Source organism: Myripristis murdjan, chromosome 13 (assembly GCF_902150065.1).
Source record: "Myripristis murdjan chromosome 13, fMyrMur1.1, whole genome shotgun sequence".
Classification (NCBI taxonomy): Eukaryota; Metazoa; Chordata; class Actinopteri; order Holocentriformes; family Holocentridae; genus Myripristis; species Myripristis murdjan.
In genome coordinates, this window is record NC_043992.1 from 16,694,693 (window position 1) to 16,721,696 (window position 27,004).

The window sequence follows — 27,004 nt, forward strand, 5'->3', positions numbered from 1 at the left end:
TGTGAGTGTAATTCGGTGTACAATTGTGTCATAATTACGCAAATTACTTTCCAGAAAGCTCTCAGAGAGATTTGTTTAGAATTATTTACTGTGAAAAATATAGCTCAATTATTATTTCATTTTTTGTTGCATTTGTTGTTTAGGAGTATTTCCTAAATTAGTTGTGCACATGACCCAGAGAAGCATAATAAAACCTGGCTTGCTCAGTTTCATGAGCAAGCTAGCTGATAAAAATTGGTTAAGGTTAAAGAAAGATTTGTTCTAATGGTTAAGGTTTGGGAAAGATCACGGTTAGGTTTATGAAACACTAGTGAACATTAGTACATGTTTCCAAATACTAGCTGGCTAACGCTTATGCATAATTTATCCAAAAAAAAAGTAGTATGCATCAAACAAAACATTAATATCAAAATCACAATTTTGACTTCAACAACCCTTATCATCTTGGAATCACACATTACAATTATAAAAATGTACATTAAACTGAGCCAAAAGATATTTAACAGTTTGTTTTCCACAGTAATTCGTATCGATGACAATATAAAGTCCTCTCTACATTAAAATCCATCCTTCAGGTCTTCTGACTCTTGATGTGCAGGCTAAATGTGTAATAACTCATTAGAAAACAGTTCATAAGTGTAATAGTGTGTGTTTGTGTGTGTGTGTGTGTGTGTGTGTGTGTGTGTGTGTGTGTAGTGAAAAAGAGGAGGGGGTTACTGTCCATTTTGGGTCTCCGACAGCAAGAGCAAATGTTACAACGATTTACTGTCAAATTAGTGGTGCCTCAGTCTCTGTATAACGGGGCAGTGCAGTCTGCCCATGACCTGCTCTTCAACAGCAACAAAACACTGAGAAACACAAATACACTGACACCTATTGACCTCTTAGCTTTTTGCCATTCAGTCTCAGAAACAAATGTGGCAGAGCAAACAGAGCTGTCGGGATTCACTGGAGAATTTTCAATGTCTTCATCTTGGACAGAAGCAACAAACAAAACAAAAAAAAACAGACAAACAAAAGACCATGGTCACTGATCTGGCTATGTGATACAGCAACATTACTGAAGGTAGACACTGCTGTTAAAACATACAAACTGTCATGCCGGTATTCAAGGTTGAATCTTCTCCTGGACTAAACTGCTTCTTTAGTACTGATTCTCTATTGCAATTATGCCATTTTCAATAAGGTTAATCTCTCTAAGTGGGCAATACAGTCCACATTGTGAATAATAAAAATACAAGTCAATGCCTTCAGCAGGACGGTAAAATAAAACTTTATTTGACAGCGGCAGTCAATAGGACACAGCAGGAGAGTCTCTTTGTAAAACAGCATTTTGTGTGAGAAAATTCCTCTTTGAGCAGCTGCTGGCCTCAGGTTTAGCTTGGCTCTGTCAATGTGGACGAGCTGGGTGAACACCTCGGTAGGATAAACCATCCAACCACAGTCTGATCTATTCCAAAGAAAGTCCAATGACAGGCAATTAACACATGATATAATTAAAAATGAACCTGATATTAGTCACCAAATAGAAAAAAAAAAAAAAAAAATAAGATGAAATTGATTTTTTTTCATCACTTTAATTTCTGGGGGTTAAATGTATGGTTAATTTGACATAAACTACTACAGGACCACAATCCATTTAATCAGTGTGAAAACAAAGCTAAGATCATGCTGTTGTAGGAGTGACCAGTCATGATAATGTTGATAGCAGGGGGTCTTCCCTGTCCAAAATACACTATATTACCAAAAGTATTTGCTCACCCATTCAAATGATCAGAATCAGGTGTCCTAATCACTTGGCCTGGCCACAGGTGTATAAAATCAAGCACTCAGGCATGCAGACTGTGAAACAAGACATTTGTGAAAGAATGGGCCGCTCTCAGGAGCTCAGTGAATTCCAGCGTGGAACTGTCATAGGATGCCACCTGTGCAACAAATCCAGTCGTGAAATTTCCTCGCTCCTAAATATTCCACAGTCAACTGTCAGCTCTATTATAACAAAATGGAAGCGTTTGGGAACAACAGCAACTCAGCCGCGAAGTGGTAGGCCACGTAAAGTGACGGAGAGGGGTCAGCGGATGCTGAAGCACATAGTGCAAAGAGGTCGCCGACTTTCTGCACAGTCAATTGCTACAGAGCTACAAACTTCATGTGACCTTCAGATTAGCCCAAGTACAGTACGCAGAGAGCTTCATGGAATGGGTTTCCATGGCCGAGCAGCTGCAGCCAAGCCACACATCACCAAGTGCAATGCAAAGCGTCGGATGCAATGGTGTAAAGCACGCCGCCACTGGCCTCTAGAGCAGTGGAGACGCGTTCTCTGGAGTGATGAATCACGCTTTTCCATCTGGCAATCTGATGGACGAGTCTGGGTTTGGAGGTTGCCAGGAGAACGGTACATTTCAGACTGCATTGTGCCGACTGTGAAATTTGGTGGAGGAGGAATTATGGTGTGGGGTTGTTTTTCAGGAGCTGGGCTTGGCCCCTTAGTTCCAGTGAAAGGAACTTTGAATGCTTCAGGATACCAAAACATTTTGGACAATTCCATGCTCCCAACCTTGTGGGAACAGTTTGGAGCGGGCCCCTTCCTCTTCCAACATGACTGTGCACCAGTGCACAAAGCAAGGTCCATAAAGACATGGATGACAGAGTCTGGTGTGGATGAACTTGACTGGCCTGCACAGAGTCCTGACCTGAACCCGATAGAACACCTTTGGGATGAATTAGAGCGGAGACTGAGAGCCAGGCCTTCTCGACCAACATCAGTGTGTGACCTCACCAATGCGCTTTTGGAAGAATGGTCAAAAATTCCTATAAACACTCTCCTCAACCTTGTGGACAGTCTTCCCAGAAGAGTTGAAGCTGTAATAGCTGCAAAAGGTGGACCGACATCATATTGAACTCTATGGGTTAGGAATGGGATGGCACTTCAGTTCATAGTATGAGTAAAGGCAGGTGAGCGAATACTTTTGGTAATATAGTGTATGTCCACTGTGGTCATCAGAGGAGTTTCCCCTATTCCTTAGATGTCGACTACTGTCTCTTGACCTCTGGAGTTAGCCCTCCTATTTTGGGTCATGCACTTACTAAGCATTTAATTTTCCTCGCGTACACGTCTGTGTATTCCTCGTTGTACTGGATTGTGTGTACTGTATCAATCTGTAAACACAGCTCTGCACTCCTTTGAGAACCACAGTGTAAACATTTTGGACAGGGAAGATAGATGTTTCAAAAGTGGAGTGAAGGGAACTCTATGTCAAATTGCTCCAGTCGTCCCTGAACAGGGTGTGGGGGGAGTCTCAACACCAATTATCAGCCACTTAAAATGCTGTCATTGTTACCCCAGAGGTCTCTAAAGAACTTCATAAATACTCAATTTAAAACTTTGATGCATACAATCACACCAGTATGATGATTCTAGTGGTCCCTGCAGCATATCTGAATTAAAAGATTCTTGTCTGTATTTATTAGTGGTTTCTATTGAGAGCCAGAGTCACATCTAATAAATATTTTTTATAAAATAGTAAGAAATTAGCTCAGTCACGCCATGTGCACATCACTGAAGAAAACAGTCAGTAGCAATTAAATATATGACACCAAAAACCAGCACTGTAAATACAAATAGACCACAACTCAATTCATCGTGTGTGCGTGTGTGTGTGTGTGTAACGCATCCCATAGTCTCAGAGTTCAATCCACTCAGCAGAGTCCATTTTGTTTTCCCCAAGGCCCCAAATCAGTTTAGTTAGGTCGCAAAACACCGAAGTGCATCTCATGCCAATGGCTTAAAAAAATTACATGACAATTTGTATTCGATGTTCACAATGTAGTCATTTACAACACCCCATGTAAAACAAGCTGCGATACACTGAGTATGTTTGATAAATGTAGGCTGTGATCACAGACATAGACTCTATTTTATTAAGAGCCCAAAACTCCCTTATCAAGCTTTTCAGCTTACCAAGGTAAAAATAAAGATGTAACTGAAAGGTACCAAGAAGCAAGCAACAATCAAGAACTTAAATCATGAACTGAGGGATTTATTAAATACCCCTACCCTCCTGCCATTGAAGATGTATGCCAGACTACCCAGAACATAAACTTCATCTTCCAACAACTCTTCCACAACAGTTTATACTAATACTGAGGCCAAAACTAGCACAAGTCATTATGACAAGATGTTGGCAAACATAACTCATAATGCAAAATTGTTGCATATGATTGGAATTCGTAAGATCCAAAGGCATCCAATGCTGCCACAAAAACTTTTACACGAGTCAATGGAAGGACCCCTGGGCATAAATAATTGATGCTGAAGGATTACTTAGCATCTATACGTGATGCATCGGACTTGAAAAAGCATCAACATATGCCAGCCTGGGAATGAGAATGGGTTGGGACCACAGATAGACTACCAACCCTTTATCTCTCCTGTCTTGCTTTTTTCCTCTTTTGAAGCTCCCTGTGGTTGGACTTAAAGCACCATGTTGGGCATGGTGTTTGAAGGAAGTCTCACTGTATAATTAACCAACTAAAACACTGCCAGTAAAAACAACACTTAAATAAAGAGACATTGTGTACTTTACAGTGATATGCAGTAGGCAGACTCACCCCTGAGGGTATGTGAGCTGCATCATTTGAAACAAGCCATTAACACCTTGAACCTGATGTGTCAGAAATCACAGCCCGTCTTTTCAGTCCAATAATCACTCAATCCACAATGCACAGAAACTGCACAGATTGCACTCCTAGACAGCTGAGAACTCACCCCATGTAAGAAAGATTGGCTTTGACTTTGCATCTCTAAATCCCATAAGAAATGATGAAAAATGTGCTCTTTATAATCTTGATCTTTCCTTATCAAGTGGATTTCCAGTATCAAAAATATGGCTATATGTATTTTTTTGTTCCCCTACAAAATGTACTATAATGATATCACAAAGCCTAGCATAGCCTGTATTTGTAACATGTATAGTATAGTATGTATATAGTTCATATATAGCCCAAATTTATAGCGTCACAAAAGACGCAATATGCATGTAATAAACTTGTGTGCCATCATGGAAATGGAGCATTAAGAGAAAGGTAGCAGGGACAAACATATAGTTTACCTTACATATTGATAGTAGACAACATTAGTTTTTGATGTTTTGGTTGTGTCCGGCTCACTGGGTTTAGGTACTAGTCTTACCTTCATAGATCAGGAAAAAGCATTTGACTGAGTTGAACACAGACACCTTTGATAGGTCATGGAGAGTTTGGGGCTCAGCAATAGTCTTGATTTCTAAGATCAAATTGCTGTGAGTGGAAACTGAGAGTGTGCTCCTTTTAAAGTACAAAAGGGAATTAGATAGGCTTATGTCCTATCATGGATGAATTACGCAATCTCCTAAGAATCCATGCTTCAAAAAATAGAAGACTGTATGAGGGGGTTGATCATACCTGATTTTAAAATTAAGATCAATTTATCTTTATATGCAGATGATGGTGTTGTTTTTGTAAATAACTAAATATATGTAAGTGCAGAGAGTGAGACTTGTGATGTGGGTAACACTTAAAGTGGGGAAAGGGGTGGTCTCAAGTGTTTGTTTAGGAGTGTACTTTGGTAATGAGACTTTCACTCAGAGAATTAGGAGAATGTGTTTTAGAAAGTATAGGGGACATTATCTAAGTGAAGATGGTTGTTGCCTCAGATATCTTGCAGAGCCAAAGTCCTGACAGTCAATAACCCTGTAGCTTTTGCCTGTAGCAAAGACTGGCAAGGATGGTAGAGTTCCTCTGGGATTGCCTACATTGGGTAGGGGAAAAAAAAGTCTGCTTATGTAGAGCAGAGTTGATCCATTTAGCCAGATGAACAGCGACTCCAAGGTTACAATTTATACAATTTATCTGTTTGAAAGGAGTAAAATATCTAGTGTTAATTAATAACCTTCGGCTTGACATGTTAATTTATTTATTTTAACAGATTAAATGGTTTTAAGGCTAAATAGACTACCTCCTTTTTTTTTTATCAGGGAGGTTACTGGAGCTGGAGAAACCTCTGATTCATGGGGCAAGAATAGGCATGAGTGAACCGTGAATGATGATGCAGCAGGCCCAGAAGTGAATGATACTCTGACTGCATGCTCTCTCTTGAGTCTGAAGTCACACTGCTTTTAAAAGAGAATGCAGGATCTCTGGAGGCAGATGATGACTAAGAGCTGGTCATGCCTAGAGACTACAGCAGTGCAGCTATAACGACAGATGAAAAGGCTGTGCTTCCTGACATTAAACTGACTCTGCAGTAGGCGAGCTGTCTGGCCTGCTGCTCACTGTGAGGGATGCTTAACCTCTGACACTGTAAAGAGTGGACAGAAACTTACTGTGCAGAAATTGGGAAAAGAAATAATAATAATAAAAAAATGGTTATGTAATAAACCAGACACTGTGTGGGGCAACAGACTGTGTGTAGATAGTGCAACTACCGCTGTGTGGAAAATACAAGCCTCTTTTAAAAGACAAGACACTCAATAGACCTTAGAAAGTGACAGACTTGCATATTTTTGATGTTTATCATGAATTTGATGAAAAAAGGCCACAACTTTCATTTTTTGAGTTGGATACAGTAAAAAGCAACAACATAAAGTGGCAGCTGCTTAACTTTCTACACGGTGAAGCTACACTCTCAATGAATAGGAATGAATAGGAAGAGCAATGTGGAGGATACAACCAGGCCAGGATGCCATGTCAGGGGAGAGGCTGTAATGTCAAGGCTAGAGCAGGGCTGGAATATAAATTCTTAGCACTAGTGGAAAATCTGGATGTTTTTATTCAACACTGGTGGAGATGGAGGTTGTAATGGAGATATAATGTTCTCTATATTTGAAGGAATGCTGTTGTTAAGGGATATATTCAGTGTGTGAGCTGCTTTTCATGAATGCATTTTGTGGCTTTCTTGATTTTGTATGTGCTGTTTTAATGTTGGTGGTTTTGTTTATGTTTTTTTTATGTAAAACACTGTAAATACAGTATTTTTAAAGAATCAAAAATCTCTCTCTTTCTTGCTCTACAAGTCTGACTGCTAGACTGGGACAGATTTTTCAACGATATCCAAGATGACAGGATCTTTCTACAACATGAACTAAAATGGGATTCCACTGGCCGTTTTCTGCTGATGCATTATCAAAGGTTTGGACATATGTTTGCCTCAACAGGATTAGCTGTAAGAATAAGGATTAAAAGATATGAGACATTTACGTGTGCTTAATGGGTGAACACTTAGACTAAACAAAGAGCCTTAATCCTGCTTATACTGCCACCTCACCTCTGAATTTTAGTGACTCCCATGGGGAAAACAAACCTCCATTTATTATTATTCTGATTGTTTTAACTGGTGCGACAATAAAGAAATCTGACACCGTCAGCTTTGCCCTGCTTGCAAAGAAAAGTGCCATCATAAATTAATGAAAAGCTCCTTTTTTCTGCTGTGGCGAATTAATTATTAAACATGAGGTAATAAAATGGTAACCCTATTGTGCTAACGAAAATCCATTGTGAGTTTGTTCATTCTTCCGTTCTGTTTTGTTTAACACTTCACTGTGGAGTGCAATAATTATTCTAACTTCTAACTGTGAGTGATTTAGCAATAGATCTAATAATGTTAAAAAGACTGATGTAAAAACTTCTTTTTAAAGAGTCAGATATGTCACATTGCCGAATCCCAAACCTCCTCTTACACCCTTGTCCTGTCCTCTCCCCCTGCATTTGCACATTCACATGGAGGGTTTGCCACATTAAACCACTTGACAGGGAGTGGAAGTGGACAATAAAACCCTCCAACAGCAAGTCCACATGCATGCAGACTCATGACACTCAAATTTAGGTTCCGCTCAACGATTAAATGTTATTTTGTCCTAAGTTCAAATGGCTTGCAGATTTTGTAGACAAACTACAATAATTAAATTAATTAATAATTAAATTAATAATTTAACTTAGTATAACAGGGATTATTTGGGCTTTCTGTGAAGGGTTAAATTGTCTGGAAGAAAAGCAGGTTTAGGTTTACCAGCAAAGAGTTAAAACTGAAAACCAGAACTCTGCCTGTGGTGGTGATAAACACTCAAAATAATATTCAGTGTACAATAAAGACAGTGCAGCAACCTCTTCCACTCATGTGCCGTCAGCTCACCAAGAAGCAGTTGCCAATAACCACAAAATTTGACTTGTCTAATACAATAATGCAGTATCAATATTGTGTGTGTTGCTATCATGGTGTGTGTGTGTGTGTGTGTGTGTGCTTTCATTTCCCCTCAGGAATCAATAACGTGTTTCTGATTCTGATTCAGATGTGTGCTTGTTTGTGTTTCTTCTGGTCCCTTAAGGATAATGTTTTGGGGATTGAGGAAAATTTTCTTGTTGGCACACTGTAAGATTATTGCAGGATAACACTACAACACCTTTTCAGAAACATGATGTAAAACAGCACCATAAATGCCGACATCAAGCTGCTTCTAAATAGATCTCTGCAGAGAGAGTGCTGAATTATTCAGACCAATAAAGGATTTGTCTCTCTGCTGAGAGAAAACATATAACACATTTAAAGCACACACACACACACACACACACACACACAGAGAGAGAGAGAGAGAGAGAGAGAGAGAGAGAGAGAGAGAGAGAGATTCTGAGTGAATGAATTTTGAATGAGTGTCTGTGAGTGACGTGAAGGTGTGTATTTTTATGTGTTGAATATTGATAAGAATCACTCACACACAGAAGCAGCAACACACTGAGCTGAATTCTCTTTAAGCTGTGTGGGTTTTGAAAATCAGGGTCAGAGTGTGTTTTGTGTAAATGAAATCATGTGATCTGCTTAAACTGAGCCTCAGCACACTGACTGTGGTTGAAGCAGCATCATTAGAGACAAACACGTTCAACCAAATTAGTGCTGAACTCACTGTGGAGCCAGACCAAACAGGTCCATCCCAATCTGCTCTGACGTCACTGCGCTGCTGCTGTGTTTGACTTCCATCAGATTCTGTCTTTCTCCTCACTTCTTTTTTCTGTATGTGCAACTTGAAGCCACAAAACCTTATGACACAGATACTGCTTGAATTCACATTCTCCACCTGTTTCCTTCACACCACTCATTTGTATTTAAGGCAGTCAGCAACAACACAAAGGGAGAAACAAAGCAAAGGTTAGAATCCCATCAAATAAGTATGAGGAAAAATAAATGTTGCTGCCACAAGTGGAGATCTGAGATTGCTGATTTCCAAAGACGAGTCAAATCATGTTTCATGTTGGAGTTCAAACTGCAAAGGCCACTGGTCAGAGGGATGAAATGTAAATGATTTCTGACTTGGCATACACACTGTTTCCTGTAATACATTATGCATGACACTGCCATTTGATATCAGATCTGTGTGTGTGTGTGTCTGTGTGGGTGTGAGAGCATGTGTCTTGTAAGATGGCATTTATAGTTATCTTTACATTTAAAGAGCAGTTCAAAGGCCCGTAACATCATCATAATGTTAATCTTATCAGCCACCTCAGTGTTGCAAAGCACCATCATACACCAGCTTTTCCAGCTTGTTTTTAAAACACTCTGGGGTGAATTCATAAAGAACATAAAGAGTGTAGCCGCTGATAGCGCCATGGATTGCACATCACTTGTGACTGCTATCTGCCCTGTCTTAACGTCTGATTCATAAAAGATATTCTACTAATGATATTACAATGCAAATACGCCCATAAAGTTTTGCAGCTAAGTGCAATTAGCCCTTGTTTTGCATCTGATTGCAAGTGTCCATGTGAAGTATAAATGTTGTCTTTGCACCAAAATAACAATAAGCAGGACAATGCCAGGTATTGCATGGCATCTTTGGGTGGCAGGCTCCATGTTATCCTTGATGTCATCAAGTATAACAAGAACTCTTTGACTTAGCAACCTGAATCAATGATTTCAATCTCAGGCTACGTTTACACGTAGTCGGGAATTTTGAGAAACTAATATTTCCCTCCCTGTGTTTTCCAAAATAACATCGTGCACACGGCATCGTTTTCAAAAAAGTTCCCGTTTACATCAACCTGCATAAATACGCCGTCGAGCGCCATCATAACTACATCAAGCCTATGGGCGGCGGTGTAGGAAGAAGGAGAAAGCCATGCAAGCCAATCAGAAGCCAAACCCGACAGCAGTCTGCCCAGGTCGGACCCAAGTGATGCTGGCGGTGCCGCTGACTGGCTCTTTGTGTTGGAGGGAGGAGACTGACCTCCGAGCCCTCATTCATCTCTGCTCCTCTATATAAAAAAGCTGCTGTATTTGAAAATGCAAACATATGGACAGAAATGCGACTGCTACTGTGAATGCATCCATGATCATCACCATTATAGACATAATATACGTATATCATGTCTATGATCACCATAGCCAAATGTAAACACTGCGCGCACTTTTGGCGCATAATGTGACGTCGGCTGCCTGAAACTCTGTATTTCTCCGTTTTTCTCAGTTTACATGCAAACGCGAAACAGGAGTTTTCCTGTCCACTTTGGCCGGAGTTTTTAGAAAGAATCGTTTTCAGAGGCGAATTCGCCGTTTGCGTGTAAACGAAAGGCACAAACGAAGGGAAATGTCTCCGTTTTTAAAAATACCCGTGTGCATGTAAACGTAGCCTCAGTTAAATCAAAAAGTGATACTCTAAGCAAAGTTGTAGTGTGACATCTTTTATAAATGTGCTTCAATTACCACCAATTCTCAGAAGATGTGAATAATTTCACTCAAACAGCATGTGGCTATTAACACTGCTCTTTCTGAGTTGGACTGTTTTTGCAATGAGGCTCATTGTTGCATATTTTGTGCCAAATGTATGTATGTTACCTAATTTATATACATGCAAATAGCAAAGGAAGCACAGTTAGGGGTGCATTTCACCCTACGTGGGTGCTTTGTGAATCTTTTTGTTCTTTTTGTCATATTTGCACAGGTTTAGCGGCTCCAAAGCCATGCAATCCTTCTGTGAATTCGCTCCTCTGTTCCTTATTCCTCAACAAAACACTGACAAAATGCTTTGAATCATGACTCCAAGCAACAAACTGCATAAATATTGCAGTGCCTGCTACAGGCAGCTGTTGGCTATGAGTATTTCTATTGTGGGTAGAGATACTATTTCTGATTAATCAATTTGAGAATATTTTTTTCTTAATCTAATGTTTTCCCATATAGGATAAAATTGTAACTCATTTTACACAGTGCAGTTCACACATGACTGCAACTGAACACTACAGGGTTTCTGTCCTCCCAAAAAAAAACCTCAAGTTTGCGTTGTAGGATTTGCTATTATATGGTATGTTTGTGTGTAGGAATATGGACATGGAAGTCTTTGAGCTGAATTTGGTTGTGGGAGTGGCATGAGAAAATCTTTGATGAAACACAAATTTGGCAGTAAGAACAGGACTTTAACTGGGCTTTTAAGGAAAAGTGGCTGGTCATTGCCAGGATACACTGAGATCCAGGGGCATACTGGGGTTGAAAATAATTACCTTCTACTGCATCACACCTAAGTCTATATGTAAAGACGGAGAGACAAGGGGAGAGAAAGGAAAAAACAAAGGCAAGGAGAGAGAGCAAAAGGGCGTAAAGTTAAGAGAAAGTAGCAATGAACAAAGGAAATACATTTAGGAGATAAACAGAGAGAAGTGGAATCATAGAACAAGTGGGCGCTTTCATACCCTGCTGTTTGGAGTAGTTAAATCAAACTTGAATCAAAAACAAATCAAACAATAAAAATAGCAGTGATTGCCAGGGATTATAGTATTACCTAGAGACCATGGGCCCTATCTTGTGCCACCCGCTATCCGCTGCCACTACCCGCTACCCGCAAATTACGGATTTAGGAACTTCCGCTATCCCTAAACGGTATCTTGCGCCCACGCTACCCGCTCTCCGTTATGCTGACTCCGTCATTTGTGCCTGGAGGTGTGTCCGTGGGTGTGTTTCATGCGCTATCCCTAAAGTTGCTATCTTGCGCACACACTTTAGGGATAGCGGATAGCAGGTGGTCCCGACCACCCGCTATCCGCTTTCCCTAAAGTTTGGGCTGTTACGAGAGCGCGCCCAGGCGGCTTCAATGCGCGCCCCGACGGAGCCTCGCCACGCACACGGTCGGACTGATACCGGGACGCCGCCGGAATGGACTGAGTATATTACTCATATAGAGTGTTTAGAGGAAAGACTGTTTTAATTGGACACTTACGCCAGCACGTTTTATTGTTTTATCATAAGCCAGCAGCTGTGCTATATTTTTATTTTTAATATTTTATTTGCCCAATCTACCTTGTCAATAAATTAGTTTACACATAGTTCCACCTCTGCCTCTTGTGTGTGTGTACAACCTTGTGACACGTCCACTTGGACACATGTGGCTCCACGTGCTCGCCTATAATATAATATATAATATGTATATATAAAGCCACCTTGCTTTAGCCTCAGTAGAACCCCTGAGAAAATCTAACTCCCTCTCTCCATCGCGGGTTTAGGATTTAGGATTTAGGATAGCGCATCCTGCCCTTAAAGGCAATGGCACCTGGCACACTGATTGGTTTAACTGGCGTAACGCCCAAAACACGCCTATGCATAATATAGCGGGTAGCGCAGGTGTTTTGCAGATAGCGGGAGGTGCACAAGATAGCAACTTTTACGGGGGAACGCCTCTTCCTAAATCCTAAATCCACAAATAACGGGTTTAGGGAGTCTGGCGCAAGATAGGGCCCCATATGTCTTGGTGAACAGGTAAGATTAAAGGAGTTTTTTTTTTTTTTTTTTTAAAGTGTCTAAAGATGCAGCGTTTCAGATTTCTGCTGATACTTATCATCTTTTAGCTCCATGGCAAAGGAAAACTTTGAGACATAATATGTGGTGTTTGATCTAGGCAAGACATTAGTGCAGCAATAGCAACATATGGTAATTCCAGGTCAGTGATCACAGGCACAGCCCTCTCATGGTGGTCTGTGGTTTTAAAGAGTCATATGTCTGTGTCAGCACAATGAAGTCTGCATGCTCAGCTATTCAGGATGAACCTACTCAAACCTATGGATTCAGGCCCTATACTGTATATAGTAGGCACCATAGCACCCTCCCCCTAATCTGTTAATTCTTCAGCAAATCAAGGAGGAGGCAGAGTGACTATTTTGAGGGTTACCACTTGTGATCATATCACATACTGTACATAATGACTGTCCACTTTCATACAGACTTTGCCCTCTTATGGTGTATTGTGGGTGTAGTAATTGGGTGAGGCCAGATTACCAAATGGCCTGTTGTGATACTGACAGTGCAACATGCCATATCACAAGCCTGACTGGCTGCAACAACTTGCATTGGAGTCCATGTAGCCCACATCAGTACCATGCACTATGCTCTGCAGGGGCGAAAAGGGGAACACAACACCACATCCTGACATGTAAACCTCCTAGCACCCAGCCATCTTAGAAGCTGGTCTTGGACCTGTGAAAAACACACAAGACTCACAAACACACACACACACTCACAGGTTCTGTGTTGCTGCAAAAGATTTGCAGGACAAATACACACATCCAGTGTAAACCATATTTGCAGGACCAAAGCAGCAATGCAAAACCATGGGAGTAAGATAAGTCCACACTAAGTTTGCTGCTCCGGAAGTGGATTTATTGCCACCAAAATGTTAAATCTAGGAGTACAGACCTTGAGAAAGAACCAGCTATATCCATGGTTCTAACAGACAGACAGAGCACTGACCAAAATGACTCTGTACAAATGTCCTAAACATACATCCCACTGAACAGATTTGGAGTGTGCACAACCAAATCTGGGAGGGTCCCTGCCAACCGCCACATAGGCTTGCTCCCAAAAGCAGAGAGCAAGTGCCAGTTTACACAGGGCTAAATGAATCACTCCATCACCGCAGTCACACAACATGGCAACACATGACAACACATATACCAGGAATAAACAATGCAGTCTCTCTTTCCTCATGGGGAGGAGGATAAAACACATCACAAGTCTTGCAGTGATATGTGGCTTTGTTGTGACCCTTCATTCTGTTTTGCTGTTATTTTATTTAGTCAGTCTTGCTTTAAAACTCATTTACTTACTGCTTTTGCTTACTGGTTTCCTTCTGCACTGTCCAGGTCAGCTCTACAATATACTTTTGCCCTAACTGCAACTTTCTTATGCCCATTACATACTCTTCCATGTCCCTTCTCTGAACCAGATTAACCATTCTGTCCAGTGCTGTAGGGCAAAGTGGAGCGAAAGTTCCTACTTCTAACAAGCAGAGTGAAGAGAGACCTCTAACAAAGGACTGATAGTACAGAGTCCAGAGGTCATAGGTCTTAGAAATATTCTAGAAAGCCTCAGAAAACTGGAGAGGAATTTACTATAAATTCATTCAGTGTGCGTACTCTGTTGCTTCTGCATTTAGAAAGAGGGAGAGAAGGACAGAGGGAGAACAGTGCACTCCTCTTCAGCATGTCAAGGAAGCAATGCCATGCTTGACTGTAGACCTGAACCATCTGATTTCACCATGCTGTTGTATCCACCCACTGGCAGAGGGTCAAGTGATCGCCCCCGTGTATGCATCCATATGTCATCTGTTGGGCCATCCGTCTGTCAGCGGGATGACTAAAAAAAGTACTGGAGAAAAAACAGTTGAGAAAGACAAGAGTTTGCAGTACACCTAAGTTTAGAAAGGAGACGAAAACAAGATAATGAGAGAGAGAGAAAGAGAGAGACTGAGAGAGAGACAAATGTGCTATCACCCACATCAATATTTTCTAAAAAACTCACGAGATGCCTGAGGGAGAAATATGTCTCCATCAGAAAGGTGTTTTGAATGTTCATTTGAGGCTGAATCTCAACCATCAAAGTTGTTTTATCTTCTGTCTACACAGTGTGAGTCAGACGAAATCTGTCAAAATCTCAAAAACTGCTGCAATGTCAGAGTGTTTTACCCTGACTTCAGTAACCCTCCTGGAACCTGCAACTTTCATCATCTATGATAACTTTATCATCATGTTTTATTAGGTCAAACTGACTCTTTTAACCATCGGGGTTTATTTGTGCTCAGCAACATCACTTTGATTAAAGGAAGTGGCGTTCACTGGACTTTTTAGATTACATATTCATTTCTAAACTCTAAGGGCTACTCTGTTTTAGCATGCAGAGAACTCCTAAAAAAAAAAAAAAAAAAAAAAAAAAAAAAAGTTACAAAAATGTTAACAAATGTTCCAAAACTCATGTTTACTTAAGCAAACTAGATGTCTAAGATTCATGCATGTCTGACAGTGAATATGCGACCCTATTCTGTCCCTATAACTGTAGTCAGACTCCCTTATATGCTGTTATATTACTATGAAGATGACTGCATAAACATACAGTAAGTATGTACGTGACAGCTTATGGTTTATTAATGGTTCACACTCCACACCGTATCTCTCTGGGACCAATTATTCTACTTTCATGATGACTGTGCATACTAACATGTCAACACCAAGGAGTCTTACAAACACATTACACGTTACCATTTTATATATAACTAACTGAGGAAGACAAACATAGGGTTACATTACTGTAACCCTGTTAAAATGGTTATTCAACCTCTTAACTTTATACACATGAGAAGAGTGTGTGTGTGTGTGTGTGTGTGTGTGTGTGTTCCAGAGATACGAAGTGATCCACCTCCACATTATTCCAGCTTCTTCCACACAGAAGGAAATCACTGAACATCTACAGCTGTTCACAGTGAACTCTGACCTCTCTGCATGGACAAAAATTTCCAGCCAGTTTGAACCCAGTAACACCACCAAGCTTCTGGAATAACTACCACTTTACAAACAACAGTGTGTGTGAGTGTGTGTGGTGAACCATGGTAGGAGGTGCTGGGTCCTCAGTGTCTAAGAGGTGAGGTTTATGCAGCTCTCTCCTGAGAAAAATAAACTACAGTGATGTCTTGGTAACGCACAGAGAGGGACATGATCAAAGAGAAAATAGTTTACAGGGGATATGCACAATACAGTTTAACTGTGTATACTTCTAGGTGTAGGTGTGTGTGTGTGTCTGTTACCTCTGGCCCACATCAATCCAAAAGAATTGGGCTCACAGCCATTACTGTAACTTTCATTAGTTTAGTTTCAAACATAGTGCTAAGACAGAACTTCTCTCTGTCTGGGATCCAAACATGGCATGTGGCTTCTCTGAAGTACTTTCAGCTTTACAGGCCCCGGCCACACTGTTCTGCTCTCAGCCCCTCAACCACCCTGGTTTTGAATCAGTCCTTCAAACATGGTTGTATTCCTCACAAATGCTGTCATCTTGCCTCTTCTCAAAAAGCTCATCTTTTATCCTGAAGTTCTTGCCAATTACAAACCCCACTTATGTCACTTCATTCTGTCCAAGGTGCTGGAAAAAATACATGGCTGCTACCAGGCTCCAGGGCCATCTCGGATTAAATAACCTCTGTCAGAAAACTATTTTGCCTGGTCTTGTCTGGTTTTCAGCCCATCCACAGCTCCGAGACAGCACCGGTCAGGATCTCAACTGATTTGCTGATGGCAGTAGATGCAGACCCCCCTTCTATCCTGATTCTCCATAGTCTGAGTGCAGCATTTGACCCTGCTGACTTCAATATCCCCCTCAAGCATCTTCACAGCACCATGAGAAGCTCCAGTGTTGCCATGAACTGGTCTCATTCCTGCTGTTCTGTAGGACTGAAATTGCTACAAAGGTCAGTACTTGCCCTTGCATTTTCACCTGATATGTCTTTGATAACTAAACTGATGACACCTGGCGACATAAAGACTACCACAAACCTGCCTGCTGCCCTGTCAGTTACACCTTGAGGAGATACTGGCATGAATGACACACAGCTTCCTCCAGGTGAACAGCAGGCCCAACTCTCTCCAAGCTAACCTCCCCTTGTCTGGTCCACCTCAGCCTCCAGTCTCCGTGGTTAGGTTAAACTTTTATCTAACTACTGAAAGCTGCATAAAATACCTCTGCAAACTCTCTTTATACCATGACAAGAACAGCTCAAGATACTGCCCAACATTAACCCTCTCAGATGCAGAATTAGAACAGTTTATGTAAAGCAGCAATGGGTGTGATGTTTCATCATTTTAAAGATACACTTTGGCGTTAAATTACGTTACCTACTACGTTAACAGTTTCTGCAAAATATATGTGAAATTGTATTTATACCATGAAAAAGAGATCAAACATTTCCATGAAGCCCACATGCTTGGCAAATGCTGGTGCAGTGTTTTCAGAGCATCTTTTAAAAAGCCACTTTGACTTTCCAGTAACTCCTAAAAAATAACTTTTATGGACATCACCATTAAAATCTTAGTGTACATGGCTGGCTTTTCCCAGTAGTAAAAACAGCTATTTATCTATACCGAACTTTGTCATGTTCAATACAAAAGAATGGGGATATGATGTGAGAGTCACAGAGATATGACAGTCACGAAAGAAGCCCACCTTCTGGCAACATCTAATATGAAGAGAATAAAGCTCCATGGCATGCTTACCAAAACAACAAGAAATAAACACCAATTACCAAGAAGCCAATTATTTTGTTCCCACAGTTCACTGTTTCACTGTTCAAACAGCAAAAGGTTGAGATAAAGAGAGAAAGAGGGAGACAGAAAGAAAGGGAGAGACCTCAGAGCTATTGTAGCAATGCAGACAGAGCTGAAACCAGTTTATAATCAGTTTTGTAAGATAATTGTATCAACGTTTCTGACTGATGGCACATGACTTATATATGACTTAAGTATGCCTTTAGCAAATCACCTTTTGAAGTGCTCTACCTGTGTTTTCCTCACAGGGATCATTAAAGCATCATCTCATCTGTCTTATCACACCAGTGAAGCGTGCAAAATGGTCCACTATCTATACAGTATCTTCCTTCGCTACATATTGTCAAAATAGCCTGCAGTATTTTTTGCATCATCACTCTCTCTGTGAACTTTATTCTCAGCTGATGAATTGTAATAGTGGTGTTTCTGTCTGAGATCAAAGAGGAGAAGTCTTTTGGTTTCACTTCATGTCAGCTGAGGCTCCCAGAGGTCGGCACTGCTCTGTTGTTCTCTCAAGTTTAAAGGCGGATTAAAGGTCAACTCTTAACCTTTAACACACACTCACAGAGAGAGAGAGTGAGTGAGAGAGAGAGAGAGAGAGAGAGAGAGAGAGAGAGAGAGAGAGAGAGAGATGATTAATACACACACATGTATGTATACATATGCATATATACATATATATGTATGAATGTATGCAAATATATGTGTCTATTGATTTCTACACACACACACACACACACACACACACACACATACACACACACACACGCATGCACACACACAAAGTTAATCTGTGTCATTCTTTTCCTCCTATCATAGCATGTACCATCAACAAAACTGAAAAGAAACTAAAAGAGAAGGGCACCCCCTAACCCTGAACTGTCTCCTCATCTAATCTAGCCTCCCCTTCCAGCTAATCCACAGTCACTGTACAGTTTCTTTAGCTATAGCACCATGTAGAGAGAGAGAGAGAGAGAGAGAGAGAGACAGAGAGACAAAGAGACAGAGACAGAGAGAAAGAGCAAAACAAAACACTTGGCTGTCAAGACTTTAAATCCTCCTGAAATTATCATCCAATTCAGTTCATGAGAAATGGGGATTGCTATATCTTTCCCAGAATGGCATTTTATATCACCAGTTATGCTGAAAAATTTCACGGCATCAATTAATTTAACAGGCCACTTGAGAGCCACAGAAGGAGAGAAGATAAGCAGATACGGGAACACGAGAGACCAAAAGAGAGGGGAACAGCAGCCTCTCATTCTTAACCTCCATGTTTAAACCTTGGCTGTCTGTAAGCAGCATAAAACATGGTGATGTCTTGACAGTTTAATAAAATGAAAAGGTTAGAAAGAGAAAGTGTTAGAAGTGTGTTATTCAACAGTGTGTGATTCAAAGAGTCTCTCATGTGTTGAGCCTCCAGTAATGTCATGGAGAAACACTCATTTGATTCAACCTGTCCAGCTCTTAGAGAAAAGGCTGACAGCCCCAATTTCATCCTTGTGCATGCCACTTAAACACACACACACACACACACACACACACACACACAGAGAGAGAGAGAGAGACACACACTGCTTGTTTAACTGTCATTTCCCACAATGAGCTCTATGTCTCCGAGCCTCCATTAAAAGTATTTCCTCTGATCAGAATCAATTGACTGAATGTGAAAAAAAGCTTTGAATCACATCATAAGAGCTAATTTTTCATTGCTCTTGTCTGGTTTGAATTTGCCAGTGGATCAGTCCTAAATCTACAATCTACACCCAGCTGGTTTTCCAGACAGAAATAATCAGTCAGGATTTCTGTCTGATCCAGCTCTGACAGGACAGTCTTTGTCTTTGGACTAAAGACCATGGTGAAAAAGTATTTTCTGGTTCATATTAGACCTGATGACTTCATCTATAAATAAAATGGTAGAAGCAGAATGACATCATCAATCATTGAGAATAATGCTTGTCTTCTTGACTGGTATTTAATGATCCTATAATCTGAACAGTCACTGATATTACAGAGCTTTTTGACTGACATTCATATTACTTTCTTACATGAGTCTGGACTACAACACTTTCAATTAGTGCCACCCCATCCAGCAATTCACTCCCTTCTCATTCAATTAACATGGCACTGTGCTGTTAACAGATCTATCACTTAATGGAAAATGCCATAGTGATCAGTCAAATATTTTAATATCTTCCGATACGACCAAATCAATGTTGTAGGAAAGGTAAAACAGTATGGTGGAGCCAGTGAATAAATAATTAATTTATTTAACTGTTACAGAACTGAAACATGGAAATATTTTCTTCCTTATGAGCCACTGTCACTGTGGACATTTTGAACATGCAGACTCTAATGTGTGTGTGTATGTGTGTGAATGTGAAGTGTGGGACTGTGTTGACTGGCGGTACAGCAGCAGCTCACTGACACATGCAGGGAGAGGTGACTGTGTTATCTGTCAGGCCCGACCACAGCTTGAATTCATACAACACATGGAGCAATGACAGACTTACAGCCTTCAGGACCTCGGTTCATTGAATAGGAGAGGTTACAGCTCTGTGTGTGTGTGTGTGTGTGTGTGTGAGTCCATGTAATCCGCCGGTAAGCTTTAATAGCGCACCATTTCTAAGATACCCAACACAAAAAGCTTATTTTCTCCTGTGAAAACAGACAAACATGAGTCTCAAAAAATGTTTGAACAATGCCCATTCAACTGCCAAATGTCAAGTGTCCAGAATGTGAATCTTTTCTGCTTGTATCTGGAGATGAGCCTCAGGATCACTGATATTTTATATGACTGTGGATCTGTCAGGTTGGAGTTGCTGAAGCCTCAACAGAAATGAAATGAGATGCAAGAGCTGATCTGCATGTCTGTAACTTTCCTGTTAGTGAGGAAACTGACAAACTGATAATCCCTCCTTCAGTTCCTCAGTTGTTCCTGTAACATCACAAGATACTGAAAGAGAGAGATTACATCCCCTCCTCCCCCTCCTCTTTTCTCTCAGCAACATCCAGCCGTTGGATTCAGCTGTATTTCCTGAACTGACTGAACAAAGATGAAGAGACCTCAGCTGCTCTCCTGAGGATTCTCCTGCTGAGACGTTGTAGTCTTGTTAGCTCATCCACTTCCATGTCTCCTGCCACACCAAATCCTCTCTCCAAACTATGACCTCTGACCATGTTGTCATGTCGACCACGTCAGCCATGTTGGTCATGTCAACTATGTGTAAGAACATGTCTGTGACCCGTATCTCTATGCTCCATCTGGCTCTGTCAAAACAGCTCGATCCTCATAAAACCATGCATGTATTGCATCCCTCTCATGCAAGTGGCATGAGAGGGAAATAACTGGAGACACTACTGATATGGTGACTGCATAAAGACTGAAGTAACTCTTGTCTACTACAGACTGTCTGTCATGCTTTTCCTGGGAGATGAAGGGGTGCATCAACAAGACATTTGGGGTAAATTGTGTCTGAGCTGTGCCTTCTCTTCCTCCAGCTGCTGGAACTGTTGAGTGTTACCAAAATGGTACAGTCAGGCCCCCGGGAACTTTTCCTTGTTCTAATGTTGGAGGGCAGTCCAGCAAAGCCACACATGTCGGACTCTAAAAGAAGACCAGGCCATAATATGACCACTGCTTGGCTCAATAACCTTGATGAAGATGTTAAGTTGGCCCAACATGCGGTTTGCTAAAGATTATTCAGCCTGTTTTTGCGGTAGAGACTCTCTTGGCTGCCTTAGTATTTCTACTAGAGTTTACTTGAGTAACATTCTCTGTGTTACTTCATTCCTCCCTGTGTTCACGATCCCTCCAACCCTCTGTGCCGTCCTCCAGTCCATGTCACATCAGTCTGCCTGCTTGTTGCCTGCCTGCCTACTCACCTCCTACAGTAATCCTCCATCGAGACTCCAATCCCTGCCTCATCAGCCTTACCAGAACTCAACCTACAATAAATCCCTCATTTCTACACCCACTCTGTGTTGTGTCTGCATTTCGGTCCAGCCAAAAACATAGCCGTAACATGCTGCCAGGTTTACTATTTCATTAAACTATTAACTTTGGCACCATTGTGGAGAAAGATGAGAGGGCGCTGACATCAATGAGGTGAGACAAGGGGCTGGTGGGAAAGGTGAGGTTGTGGCAGAAAGGTTGGACTCAGGAGGGCCACCACTGCCTTCAGCATGACTTTCATTACATTCCAGCTCAGGGGAGCAGGTGAAGTGACCCCAATATTGCTGTCGCCCCACAGGAGAGAAGGTTTGGCAAGCAGTACAGTCCAGCTGGTCTCCTACCCTTTGAATTCAAATGCTTGACAATAAGGCACTTGTAGCAACATTTGAAAGGATCAACAGCGGCAAGCAGATCAGGTACAGTGAGAAGCCACAAACTGAGTGGCTCATCATGACTGGACTGCACATAAATTCAAAATGCTGAAGCAAGATGATTGGTTTAACGAAGAGAAATGTGTGAAATTCAACTGCCAACATCTGTGACTACCATCCATGGCTGCACTGGAGCAAAACTGTAACCACAGCAATGTGAACAAATTCAATAAGATTGCTGATCAGTCTCTAACCAACCATTAAAACCACTGCGCTCTCTGAATAAATTAAGAATAAAGAAAATTATAATAAATTACAGAAACTTTCATGTTTCTGCATCTGTTAACTGAGTGTTTTTGTTTATTGTTTTTTTGCTGTAACCAAGAAGAAGTGTCTTTTTGGCACAAGGAATTGCTAGTTAATTTGATTAGAAATCACCAAAATCAACCAGACTTATTGACTGTTGAGTGAAATGACGAAATGTGAAACAGACATGAAAATTATTGTCACTGGTTTATCAGAATTGAGCAGCCTCATCAGCAAAGCCATGTGATTAGAAATCCTGATAACAACCTGAATAATTGAGATCATGGAATAGAAGAACAAACAAAATTATTAAGGGGCTGGAATAACACACTCTAAATAATCCACTGCAGAAAGAAATTAAAAGTATAGGATGGAACAGTTATGGGAAAATACATAATATTTTGGGTGAACTGGAGTCACTATATCTTAATAGATTCACATTCAGTAAACTGTGTTAGCAGGTGGGATTGGGTTTGGATAGAACTGCAATTAGGATATAGAAAGAAAGAAAGAAAGAAAGAAAGAAAGAAAGAAAGAAAGAAAGAAAGAAAGAATAAAAAGCTGTTCACGCTCTGATGAAGGCCAGTGAATAAAACAGGTACAAGAATCCAAAACTGACAGAAGTGAACTGGAAAAGACAAGGATTCTGTTCACTGAAATTAAGAGGGAGGTTTGGTTTAGGCTTAAGTTTGGTTTCTTCCAAAGAGTTTCTTTCATAACGGTGCTCAGCAAAAACATTAAAAAAAAAAAAATGTAAAAAAAAAAGGAAAATGAGCTGACATTTTAGCCCACGGCTTTTTGCAGTGCTCTGAGTGCTCAAGAGCATTTAACTAGAGTGTGCAGAACCACTGTCTCCTCTAGTTCAGTAGTTAGGAATGAAAAAACTGTGGTATTACAGGTATTTCAGAGTCAAGTATCTTAAAATTATCACAAGACATAGTACCCATTGCCACATTACTGCAATAGAGTATGTGATAACTGTGTTCATTATTGTGATAGCTACATGAGGCTGAAGACAGTGACAAAATAAACATCCAAAGGGACAAATCATTTTGAATTGCTCTCCTACTCTAGCTTATTTTGTGCCGTGTATTTATGTTTCTCATATAGCCAGGCCTTTTCATACACATATTGTTCATGCTGTCAAGTAGAAATGAATTGAGAAAAAGGTTGCGTCCATGTAGGCACAAGAGGACGACTGACCGAGATGGGATAAACAGGTTATAGGTGTGGAGGAGGAATGGTGATAATCACATCAGAGTCAGCTAGAGTTGGGCGTCCGTTCCAATCCGGTCTTTAAGTCGTGACGTAACACCTTTTCAAAATACTATTTCCGGGTCCAATCCTCGTCATTTCAATATGCCGCAGTGCTGTGTTCCTGGTTGTTCTAACAGATCTGAGTCTAGAAAACGATACCATTGTCATTCTACCGCTTTCCTAGCGACGAGAAAGAGAACATATATAAATATTAAGCTTTTCATCTTCATTTACGTCAAAAGTTATAGCAGTCCTGGGGTCCGTTTCACGAAGCAGGTTCAACAAACTCCGAGTCTTACCCTGAATTCTGAGTTGATCTACTCTGAGATAGGAAACTCTGGAGTTTTCGGCTCCAGAACAGCTGGTTTGAGTTAGTTTTATCAACTTAGTAGTTTCACCTGGAGTTAAGTGTGTGCACCACAGCTATAAAAAGACATGACAGTGTCAATGGAGCCCCGACTTGACGAGTCACCATGGCAACGGGGAAGCGTCGGGCTGCGTTTTTCACCCCAGTTGAATTGGAAATCTTAATGCATTCAAACAGCGAGTTTGAAAATGTTTAAAAAAAAAAAAAAAAAGTGCAACACCGCTGCAGCAGCAAAGGAGAGGGAGACGCCATGGGAGAGCATTGCTGCTCCGGTCAGTGCATAAGTTTAAATGGAGTCCGCTGCAATCACAATAATATTACAGGGGAAAACTGCTTGAATGGTAGCCTATTAATTTATTTCATTTAGGTGCAATCCCGCGGGGGAGAAGCGCACTTGGCGGCAGTTTAAGATGAAATATAAAAACATTGTTCAAACAGGTAAGACTCTGGCATAATCTCCCGACGAATATTTAATTCTCTGCGCAGTAACACTGCACCTTCATCCACGGGATCGTTGTCGAAAGGACATGCCATGTTCGTGAAAAAAAGTCTCCACCTAACTACTAATGGACTTCTAATAAAAGCCTACTGACTGTTTTTTATTATTATTATTATTATTATTATTTTAAATAATAGACGGCAGAACTAATATGCCACGCCAAAACTCGCCTGCTGACTGAATGAATGAGGAAGTTAAATACCGTGTGTGGCTGAAAGAGGGCGGACACAGAGAGAAAAGGTTTCATGAGAAAAACCTGGTCCTGACCAGGTTAGTTTCATGGAGTCTGTTACTGCGGTAACTGACTGAGAGCTTAAAGCGGACATGAAACAGCCCAGTTTTGGCGAGTTTTGTACAGACTTAAGTGTGTTGGAATTTATTTGAGAAAAAATTAGACAAAAAAACGATTACATGTTAAAATAAAATAGATTTATGTTTGGTACTGATGTAAGCTTTCGTTCTGGCTCGCCGCCATATTGCTGTTGCGCCTCTGGTGACGTCACGAGGTTGGTTGGTTGGAGATTCGAGATAGTCACAGGCGTACATTTCACCAGTTAAAAAATGTCAGAAGACGAGGCTGAGCGGTATTTCGAGGGGATCCAAAGAAACCCAATGGCTTATGCCTTCGAGCCAGTGAGGAGGAGGGAAAGGATGGAAAATATTTCATCTGAGGAGCAGCCGTTGGTTGCTTCAGGTGTGGAGAGGGTGGGTAACACCACCTGGTGCCTGTGTGGTCACTGCACTGGAATGCCGACCGCAACCGAGTCCATCTGCTGTCGGGAGGTGGACGTGGATCACTTGGTCAGGGATATTCAGTGCATAACCCTGTCCCGCACCTACCAGATGCTCTGCTGTGAGAGGGAGGTACTGGAAATTTCCATGCTCTCCCTCCGTGAAGTCCGTGCGGACACTCTGGAGCGGCCCATCAACAGCAGGTATTTTAACCTTACCTAACGATAGCTACTTAGCATGTAGGCTACAACGAGGCAGACTAACGTTTGAAACGTCGGTATGGATGAAAAAGTCTACTTTCGCTTAGTCACTAATACAAGTCGCTGTTTGGCTGATAAAAGCACTTAATCAGTTTGGAAGCTAGTACATAAAATATATAAAGTCGGCTTTGACTAGTCCGGCTAGTTAGCATGCTTATGATATCGTCGATTTGTTAGCTAGCAGTTGCAGGCTGAGATGGGCACTATTTTAATTGCACGCATCTAAAATATGTATTTGGATTACTTTTAAGTATTTTAAGTACTAGAACCACACGTCTTTGAGGCTAGTTTACAAAGTATGAAACTTGAAAGCTTTAGTTAAGGTGACATAATACTACATTTTTGTTTTACAAAAGCGGCTGCAGGTTAAGCTACCGTTTTATGGTGTAGCCGTATATTTTGACTCATGTTAGCTAACAACAAATATAAACAGCATGGCTACTTTTTGTCAGTCTCTTCAGGTTAACTGCCTACAGACAGTTCACCCTTTGGACCCGAGGACACCTAGGCAGGAGGAACAGGATCCCAATTCCATCTTGTGTGGTGAACTCCATTAGGAGTAGATTTCCATCACCAGAATACCATGGATTCGAGTATTTGTATGATATTTAATTTCAGGTGAGTAGATGTGATGTCACAGTGCAGATGGGTACAGGTGATATGAGTAGTGTAAGATCAGCTGTATCTCAATTCATTCTTTTTGTCCAATTTTTTTACACGCAGAAAGCAGAAATCCAGGGCAGAGACATTACTATGGTAAGTATGTAATGCTTTCTCAATTTATTATTTCACCTCTTATTTATCCCTGTCCCTTTTTTCATCTGATTACCTAAAATAAGATTTTGAACCTCACTACAAACTTTTCAGTAAAACATATTTTGACCTGAAACACAACAGATTTCTCAACTCAGCTTGGTATCTAAAATAATTTTGCTCAGCTAACACCAAACTTGCTAGAGAGCATCTTCAGACTGTCCTACAGCAGGCCTCTAAAGCTCAAAACTGTCATAACAAATCAGTTCATAACTAATCAATAATGTGTTACATCTTTGTTAAAACAAATGACCAACATATCCATGCTGCTACTGCTGAGTTGCAACTTGCCAATTAGTTTCAGAGAGAGGATGGTCTTTGGCTCCAGAGGTTGTGAATTTAAATCTCACGTGATACAAAATGAACATTATCATGTCAACTGTCTTGTTGTCTTCCTGTTCTCCTATTTGTTACTCAGAATTGCCTAAATATGGCAAAAAAAGCCCGGACTCGACCCATTGCTGCACATTTCCCTTTCTCAGAAAGTTTCCTAAGGCAGTGACGGTGCAAATCTACTCAGGTGTCTTGCCACGGAGTCAGCCTTGTCGGGTTTCTGAACACCTTTGTGCTGGGCCAGAGTGACTGATGTCTCCCTCTCCAGCTGTTGCAGTGCTGCACGGATGGACACAGACTTGCACCTGCGGACCACACCAGACACAATGTCCTTTCTAAAGGTATAGTTCTTGTCCACCTTTCTTGATGTGACCACAAACTGTTGGGCACTTTTGGAGTACTGGTGTTTGTGTTGTTTCTGGCCCTCCTTTGTTTTTGCTATCTCCCTGTTGACATTGCTGTTATGGTCCAGTGCAGCTACACGGAGGCGAGCCTCAAAGCTCTTTCTTAGGAACT

General features: G+C 41.0%; 1 long non-coding RNA gene across 1 annotated transcript in view; it reads right to left on the reverse strand.

Annotated features, from left to right (window-relative positions):
• LOC115369898 (uncharacterized) overlaps positions 1-27,004 on the reverse strand; it is a 109,363-nt gene that overhangs the window by 78,302 nt on the left and 4,057 nt on the right. The window contains exon 2 of the long non-coding RNA XR_003929201.1: positions 20,235-20,242. This is a non-coding gene — a long non-coding RNA (uncharacterized LOC115369898). The remainder of the gene's footprint in view (positions 1-20,234; positions 20,243-27,004) is intronic.